At 38.4% G+C, this 12,930-nt stretch overlaps 1 long non-coding RNA gene across 1 annotated transcript in view; it reads left to right on the top strand.

Moving 5' to 3' along the window:
- Positions 1-12,586, top strand: part of LOC113624298 (uncharacterized) — a 28,343-nt gene extending 15,757 nt beyond the window's left edge. The window contains exon 2 of the long non-coding RNA XR_003434292.1: positions 12,331-12,586. This is a non-coding gene — a long non-coding RNA (uncharacterized LOC113624298). The remainder of the gene's footprint in view (positions 1-12,330) is intronic.
- Positions 12,587-12,930: the final 344 nt, after the last annotated feature.

Raw genomic sequence — 12,930 nt, 5'->3', positions numbered from 1 at the left:
CTAGACACAGCCATGTCCATCAGAGGGCCCAGAACCCAGCCCCACATACCAGTGCGCAGGCACCAGACTAGGAAACCCTAGGGCCCTGCAGCCAGAGACCCTGGGACTCAGATCCTCCCACCAATGAACAGGCACCAGACCCAGGACCCTCTGGGCCCTGGCCCTACCCATCAGCAGGAAGATACCAGGCCCAGGACCACTGCAGCCCCACAACCTGCTATGGCAGAACCCAGCCCACCCACCAGCAAGCAAACTCCAGCTATGAGATACATGGAACTCCCCAGCCAGCCACACCAGGATCCCTAGGGCCCCACTCACCAGTGGGCCAACACCAGCTTTGGGACCCTGGAACCCATAGCCAGTTGTGTCAGAAAACAGCCCCAGCAGACCAGTACAAGATCAGGAACCCTGGCCCTGCAACCACCTACCCCAGAACTAGGTCTGCCCATCAGTGAGCCAGCACTAGCATTGGGACCTCCTGGGGTTCCACAGCCAGCTGCCTTATGATCTGGCCCTGCCAACCAGTAGCTGGCAGCTTCCATACAAGGCAGGGCCTGGCAACCAACCAGACCAGCCAGCCATGCCTACCAGACAGCCCACAATAGTCAGTCTGCCACAACAGGAAGAACCACACAGCCCACATGGAGAGCACCCCTGGAGCATATAGCTCTGGTGACCAGAAAGGAATGTGCTGCTGGGATGCATAGAGCATTTCCTACAAAAGGCTACCTCTCCAAGGTCAGGAAACATAATTAACCTACCAAATACATAAAAATAAATATAATGAATTAGGCAAAATGAGGCAACAGAGGAACATGTTTCAAATGGAAGAACAAGATAAACCCCAGAAGAACTAAGTGAAGTGGAAATAGGCAATCTACTCAATAGAGTTCAAGGTAATGGTCATAAAGATGATCAAAGAACTTGGGAGAAGAATGGATGAACACAGTGAGAAGTTCAACAAAGAGTTAGAAGATATAAAGAGAACCAAACAGAGCTGAAGAATACAATAGTTGAGATAAAAAAAAAACAGAACACTAAAAGGAATCAACAGTAGATTAGAAGATACAGAAGAACAGATCAGTGAGCTGGAAGACAGAGTAATGAAAATAACTGAAGCTGAGTGAGAAAAGGAATAAAAATAAATAAGGACATTTTTAGAGATCTCAGAGACATCAGGCATACTAACATTTGCATTATAGGGGTCCCAGAAGGAGAAGAGAAAGAGAAAGGGGCAGAGAGCATATTTGAAGACATAATAGATGAAAACTTCCCTAACCTGGGAAAGAAAACAGACATCCAGGTCCAGGAAGCACAGACAGTCCATCCATGATCAACCCAAAGAGGAACACACCAAGACATATTGTAATTAAAATGGCAAAAATTAAAGATAAAGAGAGAATATTAAAAGCAGCAAGAGAAAAGCAACAAGTTATGTACAAGGTAACTCCTATAGGGCTATAAACTGACTTTTCAGCAGAAACTCAACAGGCCAGAAATGAGTGGCACAACATATTTAGTAATGAAAGGGAAAAACCTGCAATCAAGAATACTCTACCTGGCAAGGCTTTCATTCAGATTTGGTGCAGAGATCAAAAACTTTACAGACAAGCAAAAGCTAAAAGAGTTCAGCACCACCAAACCAGCATTACAAGAAATGTTAAAGGGACTTCTCTAAATGAAAAAGAAAAGGCCACAGCTAGAAACATGAAAATTATGAAAGGAAAAAGCTCATTGATAAAGGCAAATACACAGTAAAGATAGTAAGCCAACCAAGTACAAAACTAATAGGAAGGTTAAAAGACAAAAGTAGCAAAATTATCTATATCTGCAACAAGCAGTTAAGAGATACACAAAAGAAAAAGATGTAAAATATGATGTCAGAAACAGTTATTGTGGCAGGAGGGAAGTAAAAATGCAGGGTGGTTAAAATGCATTTGAAATTAAGAGATCAGCAACTTGAAATGATCACATATATAGCGATTACTATATGTAAACCTCATGGTAACCACAAACCAAAAATCTATAAAAAGAGAAAGGAATCCAAACATAATGGTAAAGATAGTTATCAAATCATAAGGGAAGAGAACAAAAGATGAAAGGGACAAAAAAAGGACTACAAAACAACCTAAAAATTAACAAAATGAAAATAAGTACATATCTATCATTAAATGTAAATGAACTAAATGCTCCAGTCAAAAAACATAGAGTGGCTGATGGATACAAAAACAAGACCCTGCCTACATGAGACTCACTTCAGATCTAAAGACACACACAGCCTGAAAGTGAGGGGATAGAAATAGGTATCCCATGCAAATGGAAATCAAAACAAAGCTGGAGTAGCAATACTTATATCAGACAAAATATACTTTAAAACAAAGACTGTAACAAGAGACAAAGCAGGACATTGCATAGTGATCAAGGGATCAATCCAAGAAGAAGATACAACAATTGTAAATATAGATACAGCCAACATATGACCACCAAAATACATAAAGAAAATATTAACAGACATAAAGGAAGAAACTGACAGTAACACAATAATAGTAGGGGAATTTAACACCATCTACATCAATGGACAAATCATCCAGACTGAAAATCAAAAAGGAAACAGGGGTTTAAATGACACATTAGACCAAATGGACCTAATTGATATTTATAGAGCATTCCGTCCAAAAGCAGCAGAATACACATTCTTTTCAAGTATGTATTGAAAATTGAAATCATATCAAGGATCTTTTCCGAACACAATGCTATAAGACTAGAAATCAACTACAAGAAAAAAACCCACAAACATGTGAAGGCCAAACAATATGCTAGTAAACAACCAATGGATCACTGAAGAAATCAAAGCAGAAATAAAAAAAAATACCTGCAGACAAATGAAAATGAAAACACTACAATAAAAAATTCACAGGACACAGCAAAAGCAGTTCTAAGAGGGAATTTTGTAGTGATACAAGCCACTCTCAGGAAATAAGAAAAATCTCAAATAAAAACCTAACCTTATACCAAAAGGAACTAGAAAAAGAAGAACAAACAAAACCCAAAGTTAGTAGAAGGAAATAAATCATAAATTTCAGAGCAGAAATAAATGAAATAGAGACTAAAAAAACAATAAAAAAGATCAATGAAACTAAGAGCTGGTTCTTTGAAAATATAAACAAAATTGATAAACCTTTGACCAGGTTCATCAAGAAAAAGAGAGAGAGGGCCCAAATCAAAATCAGAAATGAAAAAGGAGAAGTTACAACCAACACTACAGAAATACAAAGGATCATAAGAGACTACTATTAGCAACTGTACAGCAATAAAATAGACAACCTAGAAGAAATGGACAAATTCCTAGAAATGTACACTCTCCCAAGATTGAACCAGGAAGAAATAGAAAATATGAACAGACCAATTACCAGTAATGAAATTGAATCAGTGATTTTAAAAACTCACAATAAACAAAAGTCCAGGACCTGATGACCTTACAGGTGAATTCTACCAAACATTTAGAGAAGAATTAACACCTAGTCTTCTTAAACTATTCCAAAATATTGCAGAGGAAGGAACACTTCTGAACTCATTCTATGAGTCCACCATCACCCTGATACCAAAACCAAAGATATCACACACAAAAAAAAGAAAAGCCAATATCACTGAGGAACATAGATGCAAAAATCCTTAACAAAATATTAGCAGACTGACTCCAACAATACATTAAAAGGATCATACACCATGATCAAGTGGGATTTATCTCAGGGATACAAGGATTGTTCAATATCACAAATCGACCAAATACCACATTAACAAATTGAAGAATAAAAACCATATGATAATCTCAGTAGATGCAGAAAAAGCTTTTGACAAAATTCAACATTCATTTCTAATAAAAACTCTCCAGGAAATGGGCACAGAGGGAACATGCTTCAACATAATAAAGGCCATATATGACAAACCCACAGCTAACATCATACTCAATGGTGAAAAGCCAAAAGCATTTCCTCTAAGATCAGGAACAAAACAAGGATGTCCACTTTTGCCACTTTTATTCAACATAGTTTTGGAAGTCCTAGCCACATCAATCAGAGAAGAAAAATAAATAAAAGCAATCCAAATTGGAAAGAAAGAAGTAAAACCATCACTGCTTGCAGATGACATGATACTATACATAGAAAATACTAAAGAGGTCACCAAAAAACTACTAGAGCTCATCTTTGAATTCAATAAAGTTGCAGTATGCCAAATCAATATACAAAATCTGTTGCATTTCTATACACTAACAACAAACTATCCAAAAGAGAAATTAAGGAAACAATCCCATTTACCATCACATCAAAAAGAATAAAATACCTAGGGATAATTCTAACTAAGGAAGTAAAAGATCTATACTCAGAAAACAATAAGACACTGATGAAAAAGATTGAAGATGACATAAACAGATAGAAGGATAAACTGTGTTCATGGACTGGAAGAATTAATATTGTTAAAATGACCATACTGCCCAAGGCAATCTACAGATTCAGTACAATCCCTATTAAAATACCACGGGCATTTTTCACAGAATTAGAGCAAATAATTTTAAAATTTGAATGGAAACACAAAAGACCCTGAATAACAAAAACAATCTTGAGAAAGAAGAACAGAGCTGGAGGAATCATGCTCTATGACTTCAGATTATGCTACAAGGCTACAGTAATCAAAACAGTATGGTACTGGCACAAAAACAGACACATAGATCAATGGAACAGAATAGAGAACCCAGAAATAAACCCACACATTTGTGGTCAATTAATCTACGACAAAGGAGGCAAGAATACACATGGGGAAAAGACTGTCTCTTCCATAAATGGTGCTGGGAAAACAGGACAGCTACATGTAAAAGAATGAAATTAGAATATTTTCTCACACCATATACAAAAGTAAACTCAAAATGGATTAAAGACAAAATGTAAGACCTGAAACCATAAAAATCATAGAAGAAAATGTGGGCAGAACACTCTTTGACATAAATCATAGCAATATTTTTGGGATATGTTTTCTAATGCAAAGAAAACACAAGGACAAATAAACAAATGGGACCTAATTAAACTTAAAAGCTTTTGCACAGCAAAGGAAACCATCAACAAAATGAAAAGACCACCTACTGAATGGGAGAAAATATTTGCAAATGATGTGACTGACAAGAGCTTAATTTCCAAAATATACCACAGCTCAAACAGCTCAATATCAAAAAACAAAAAACCCAATCAAAAAATGGGCAGAAGACTGAAACAGACATTCCTCCAAAGAAGACATACAGGTGGCCCACCAGCACATGAAAAGATGCTCCACATTGCTAATTATTAGAGAAATGCAAATCAAAATTACAATGAGGTATCACCTCACCCTGGTCAGAATGGCCATAATCAAAAAGTTGACAAATAATAAATGCTGGAGAGCGTGTGGAGAAAAGAGAACCCTCCTACACTGTTGGTGGAAATGTAAATTGGTACATCCACTATGGAGTACAGTATGGAGGTTCCTTATAAAACTAAAAATAGAGTTACCATATGATCCAGCAATCCCACTCCTGGGCATATATCTGGAAAAGACAAAAACTCTAATTCGAAAAGATACATGCACCCCAATGTTAATAGCAACACTATTTACAAAAGCTAAGACGTGGTAGCAACCTAAACGTCCATCAACAGATGAATGGATAGACAAGATGTGGTATATATATACAATGGAATATTACTCAGCCATAAAAAAGAATGAAATAATGCCATTTGCAGCAACATGGATAGACCTAGGGATTATCATACTAAGTGAAGTAAGTCAGACAAAGACAAGTATCATATGATATCACTTATATGTGGAATCTAAAAAAATGATACAAATGCACTTATTTACAAAATAGAAATAGACTCACAGATAGAAAATAAATTTATGGTCACCAAAGGAGGAAGGACAGGGAGGGATAAATTAGGAGTTTGGGGTTAACATATACACACTACTATATATAAAAGCGATAAAAAACAAGGACCTACTGCATACACAGGGAACTATATTCAATATCTTGTAATAACCTATAATGGAAAAGAATATGAAAAAAATATATATGTATATAACTGAATCACTTTACTGTATACCTGAAACTAACACAACACTGTAACTAAACTTCAGTTTTAAAAAATTGCAGTACTACTCAGCTATAGAGAAGAATTAAATTTTGCCATTTGGAACAACACAAATAGACCTGGTGGGTATTATACTTAGTGATATAAGTCAGATGGAGAAAGACAAATACTGTATGTCATCACTTATATGTGGAATCTAAAAAATAAAACGAATGAATATAACAGAACAGAAACAGACTCACAGATATAGAGAAGAAACTAGTGATTACCAGCGGGGAAAGGGATAGGGGAGGGATAAAATAGGGGTAGGGGATTAAGAGGTACAAACTACTATGTATAAAATAAATAAGCTAAAAGGGTAATTGCACATCACAGGGAATATAGCCAATATTTTATAATAACTTTAATCAGTATCATCCATAAAAATTCTGAATCACCATGCTGTACACTTGAAATTAGTATAATATTGTAGGGAATTCCCTGGTGGTCCAGTGGATAGGACTCTATGCTTCCACGGCGTAGGGGATCTAAGATCCCACAAGCCACACGGTACAGCCAGAAAATTAAAAAATAAAAAATAATTAAAAATTTAAAAAAGATTGTAAATGAACTATGTCTCAAAAAAAAAGTAACAAACATTTTTAAAAATTTACAGTAACAGCATCATCCACAGATTTAAAAATGCTGTATCTCAAACAACTTAACTGGAAATGAAAATGATATGCTCTGGAAAACTGTGTTAAATGACTTAAGATTCAGATGGGAGTATTAAAACAAAGTTAAAAAAATTTAATTAACTGTTTTAATTTTAAAAATAATATTTAAAAAAACAGGGCTTCCCTGGTGGCACAGTGGTTGAGAATCCGCCTGCCATTGCAGGGAACACAGGTTCGATCCCTGGTCCGGGAAGATCCCACATGCCACGGAGCAGCTAGGCCCGCGAGCCACAATTACTGAGCCCGCGTGTCACAACTACTGAAGCCTGCGTGCCCTAGTGCCCATGCTCCACAATAGGAGAAGCCACCGCAATGAGAAGCCTGCGCACCACAACGAAGAGTAGCCCCCGCTCGCCACAATTAGAGAAAGCCCGTGTGCAGCAATGAAGACTCAATGCAGCCAAAAATAAAATAAATAAATTTATAAAAAAACAAAAAACAAAAAACCAAATCGTTCCTCAAAACCCTACATAACTCTCTAGGTGCTGCCCTTTCCTATTCTTCAGAGCCAATTACGATTTGTTAATATTTGCTGTCCCTATTTCCTCACCTCCCCTTCACAGCTCTACTCTCTTCAGTGTGGCTCCCACCTCCATTACTCCCTCAAAGCAGTTTTCCCTAAGGGAAGTGTTACCCTCCATGTTTTCTTTCCACACTGAACCTTCTTATAACACTCCTTCCCATGGCTTCTGATGGGCGCATGATGCATGGATCTTCAGCAAGACTTGAAGTGAATATAAGGAATGTTATGAATGCTGCTTGTTATAGAAGGAAAAGGAAAGTTAGGGCAATCCATAGTTCCTTTGCTTTAAGTCCTTCCTTACTTAGTAAGGTGAAGAGTGTTGGTAGAATATGTGTGTATCATGCAGTGAAATAAAGCCAGTTAAGTTTGTTTTGTGCAGCATTTCCGCTGTCCTGGTAAGAACAAAATACACATTCATGTGTGAGCTTTGAAACATGAATAGGGTGATTTCAGTGATTTCACATATGAGTTAAATGTTCTTAAATTTGCATTTAAAACTGCCATTGTGCAATATAAAGATGTATGGTAAAATTCATGCTAATAATTTAAATTTTTAATTTTTCTTTACTTGAATGACATGAAATAGCAAATTAAAAGTACCATAGCAAGTTGAGAGAGAGACCTTGGAAGAAAGGAAAAAGCATTATGTTTTTAGGACGTTTAACAGCATATTATTCCTGCTTTTTGAACAAGGAGCCTTGCGTTTTTATCTTGCACTGGGCCCTGCAAATTATGCAGCTGGCCCTGTTCACAGCCTTGACTCAGGAGCGCTAAAATGTAACCGTGTTTTTGAATTCGGACTCTGAGCCCCTATTCTGCCTAATGCAAAAATCTGATTGCTCCCATTCAGGGAAATTCAGTCCAATTCAATAATTTCTTTGTCACTTTATGTTCAAAACACAGTTAATTCTGGGTTCTACCCATCCCAGAGTGGCACCCTTTGTCCTCCTAGGTTGGCATCTGGGCATCAGGGATAAGAGATTTCTGATTGGTTGTCATCTTTGGCCAGTATCTGCTTCTGATGCCAGTCTTGTGTCTCATCTTTCTTTATTTGGCACTGTATCCACTGCATTTGATGAGATAATGAAAACTAATTGAGGCTCTTTTCTAAGTTCTTGACTTATATCACTCATATAGTCTGCATAAAAATCCTATGAGGTAGGAACTATTATCACATTCATTTCGCAGGTAAGAAAACCAAGGCACAGAGAGGTTAGGCAAATTGCCCAAGGTCACACAGCTAGGAAGTAGCAGACACACTGGCTCCAGAAACTGCTGTCTTAATTATACACTAGGCTACTTCTCTCAGCCTGGTGTTCCCCAAAGGCCCTACTTGGTCATGATAAATGTTATTAGTTTTTTGTTTGTTTCTTAATATAGTGTTAAACTTGACAAAAATTTTTTAATTTAATTTTTTTAATTCATAAGAGAGATTGGCTTATAATTTTATTTTCTTAATTATTTGGATATCAAAGTTGTACTAGTCTCATAAAATAAATTGGGTATTTTCCCTATTTTTCTATTCTCTGAAAAAACATGTAAGAGCTTATTTATCCTATAAAGTTTTGGGAGAGCTTATCTGTGAACTGTCTGGGCTGGTGACTTTCCGAGTGTGGAGAGAATTTATCTAACTAGCTTCCCCCAAGAAGACATGCTGAACCAGACTTGAACCTCATGCAGGGAGCACTGACTGGCATCTTCCCCCTACTGTCCAAAGTGCAGAGTGCAGGTGGCAGAGGTGATGGCTGTTAAGTTTCAGCTGGGGCGGTCCATGATGTGGTTAGGCATTTTTCCTGGTTGTGCCCTGACCAGTGGGGCCCTGACCACTTCAGTGCCAGCTACATGGTCTACAAGCCTGGCTCTCTGGCCCTCTTGGAGGATCAAGGAGGTACCTAATATCTTATTAGTTCTTTTCTGCTTAAATTAGCTTGAGTAGATTCTGTTGTCTGCCAGTAGGAATAAACTTTAGGACATAATACATGGTCACTCTTTGTATATTTATACTCTGTTTATTTAGTACTAATTTTTTAGTCCATTTGAGCTATCATGTCTGATAGGAGTATATTAAAATATAACATGCACAATATTGAAAGAGAAGAACAAATTTGGAGGATGGATACCACCCGACTTCAAGATATGCTATAAGGCTATGGTAATCATGTCAGTGTGTATTGGCAAAAAAAAAAGGAAAAAAAAAGAAGACAAATAGATCAATGGAACAGAATAAAGAGCCCAGATACAGACCCCCATAAATATAGTCAACTGATCTTTGACAAAGTAGCAAAGACAAAACAATGGAGCAGAGAGTGTTTTCAGCAAATGCTGCTAGAACAATTGGACATCCACATAAAACAAAAGAATCTAGGCTCAGACCTTATACTCTTTATAAGAATTAACTCAAGATGGATCACAGACCTAAATATAAAATGCAAAACTGTGAAACCGTTTTTTTGGCTGTTTTTGGCCATGCCGTACGGCACATGGGATCTTAGTTCCCCAACCAGGGATCGAACCCTTGCCCCTTGCAGTGGAAGCTCAGAGTCTTAACCACTGGACTGCCAGGGAAGTCCCAAAACTGTGAAACTCTTAAAAGATAACATAGGAGAAAATATAGATGATCTTGGGTTTGGTGATGACTTTTTCGATGCAACATTAAAGGCGCAATCCATGAAAGAAAGATAAGCTGGACTTCATTAAAATTAAAAAGTTCTTTTCTGTGAAAGACACTGCCAAAAGAATGAAAAGACAAGCCACAGGCTTTTCAAAATACAGTCTGAAAAAGGACTGTTATCCAAAATATATAAAGAACTTTTAAAACTCAGCAATAAGAACACAAACAACTTGGTTTAAAAATGGGCCAAAGACTTTAACAGACACCTCACTGAAGACGATATAAGGATGGCAAGTAAGTATATGAAAAGATGGGCCACATCATATGTCATCAGAGAGGTGCAAATTAAAACAACAAAGGGGTACCACTACACATCTATTAGAATGGCCCAAATCCAGAACACTGACAACACCAAAATGCTGGTGAGGATGTGAAGTAACTGGAACTCTCATTCATTGCTGGTAGGAATGCAAAATGGTACAACCAATTTGGAAGACAGTTTGGTGGTTTTTTATAATCATATTCCTACCATAAAAATCCAGCAGTCACACTCCTTGGTACTTACCCAAAGGAGTTAAAACTTATGTTCACACAAAAACCTGCACATGGATATTATAACAGCTTTATACATAATTACCAAAACCTGGAACCAACCAAGATGTTTTATAGTAGGTGAATGAATAAATAAGTTGTGGTACATCCAAACAACAGAAAAATGTTCCTCATTAAAAAGAAATGAGCTATCAAGCCATGAAAAGACATCAAGCATATTTAAATGCTTAATACTAAGTAAAAGAAGCCAGATCTGAAAAGGCTATCTACTGGATGAGTCCAACTATATGACATTATAGAAAAGGCAAAACTACGGAGATAGTAAAATAATAAATAGTTGACTGGAGTTAGAGGAGAGGGAGGGATGAACAGGTGGAGCAGAGGATTTTTAGGCACTGAAACTGTTCTGCATGATACTGTAATGGTAAATACATGTCATTATACATTTGTCCAAACCCATAGAATGTACACCACCAAGAGTGAATCCTAATGTGAACTATGGACTCTGGGTAATAATGATGTGTCAGCATAGGTTCATTGATTGGAACTAATGTACCACTTTGGTGAGGGATGTTGATAATAGGGGAGGCTATGCATGTGTGGAGGTAGGGGGGTAAATTCAATTTTCTGTAAACATAAAACTGCTCTAAAAAATGAAGTCTATTTAAATACATATACATATTTATATAACATACTATGTTAATAAATGCCTTTAAGTTCACGATTTTGGGGGAGGCAAAATGCTCCTTTTATTATCAGGTATTGCCCTTCTTTCTCACTGCTCATTACTTTTAGCCCCCAATTCTGTTTTATCTAACATATAATTTTGTAATTTTGCTACACAGGCTTTTTAAAATTACTTATTTATATTAGTTAGAATTAGGTTCAGCTGCAAAGAACTGAGAACCAAAATAACAGTAACCTAAGTGAGAGAAGATTTTTCTCTCCTACATGGAAGTCCTGAGATAGGCAGCCCAGGGCTGACACTGTGGCCGTTTCCCAGGTCCTTGGGGACCTAGGTGTTCCAGGGTTGCTACCCAGCCATCCACACAGCAGGCCCTTACCCTCATGGTCCTCCATGGAACTAGAAGCCTTCTCAGCAGAATTTAATAAGGCTCCCTCACTCTGGCAGTATCCTGCATCCCTCTGCAGGATACCTTTCTGTGGGTTTAAGATAGTGTCTGGGCTCTTCATCATCTCAACTATAACTTTCCAACTTTCTGCCTGTCATGTCCCAACTCAGCAATCTTTCAACTCCATTGAAGCCTTCCATCGAATTGATTGATCATCCATTACAGCTGACATCATCAGCCTGGCCCCTGCCACTCTCCATGAGCATACAACTGAACAATTATCTCTTCCATTTTCCATCTTCTCCTGATCCCAGCTCTCCCTCTGCCCCAACTACTGTCACATTTCTTTACTCATTTTTGCATCAAAATACTTGAAAAAGTAGTCAGTTCTCACCGTCTCCAATTCCTTCTCCCCTCATTCTCCCTCCCATCCACTCCATTCAGGATTTGTCCCAGGTCACCACTGAAACCTCTTCCACGTTGCTAAGTCCAGCAGTGGATTCACAGTCCTATCCGCTGGGAGATCAGGTTCCTCTGGGGCCAGAAGAGGTGGAGCCGTCCCCACGGAGCCAGCAAGTACTGGGCCTACCTGACCTTCCCACACATGTCAGTGTTCATCCCGCCAGGGCAGTTTGGTTTCTAATTATTTTAGAAGTTACACGGCAGGGTCTGTGTTTCTGACTGCCCACAGGCCTGCGTGTATGGAGACCGTCATTGGTGTACTCACATGTCATTCTCCCTCCAGCAAAACCTGCTCAGTGACGTGGTGACTTCAGCTGCAAGCACTTCCGGGAAGCCCAGCCTCATCTGAGGCTCCTGCTGCAGCTCAGGTGATAGAACCAACACTGAGCTAGGGGCGGAGGAACAGAAGATGGGAGGAAAGATTCATCATTATCATCAATTCCTCTCACGAACAGAACAAAAACTTAAGAGGGCTGTACACATTCAGATCCTCTGCATTTGGAATCTGAAATAATGTGAGAATGAAAATTGGGAGCTTCTTTTTGCAGGCTCTATCCTTTTCTTTCTTTTTTTTTTCCCCAGCCGCATGTTATGTGGGATCCTAGTGTCTCGACCAGGGATCGAGCCCACAGCTCCGGCCTTGGAAGCGCAGAGTCTTAACCACTGGACCACTAGGGAAGTCCTGGAGCTATTCTTTAAAAGCATTCATCAAGTAGAACAATAGTTATCCAGCTGGGCCCACTTAAATCCCACTTTCTATCCCAGTCACTCCCAGCCCAGATGCTGGATCTGTGGTTTGAGCAGTCTGACCTCTTTCTTCGAACAATTGATAGATTCAAGGTACCCAATGTTTTACCACAGGGCTCCCAAGTTTGCCTCTGAT

This window comes from Aethalodelphis obliquidens, unplaced genomic scaffold (genome assembly GCF_003676395.1).
Source record: "Aethalodelphis obliquidens isolate GAN/ISIS:26980383/991018 unplaced genomic scaffold, ASM367639v1 scaffold13, whole genome shotgun sequence".
Taxonomy (NCBI): Eukaryota; Metazoa; Chordata; class Mammalia; order Artiodactyla; family Delphinidae; genus Aethalodelphis; species Aethalodelphis obliquidens.
The sequence above is the reverse complement of the archived record's forward strand: the minus strand, read 5'-3'. Positions and strand labels throughout refer to the sequence as shown.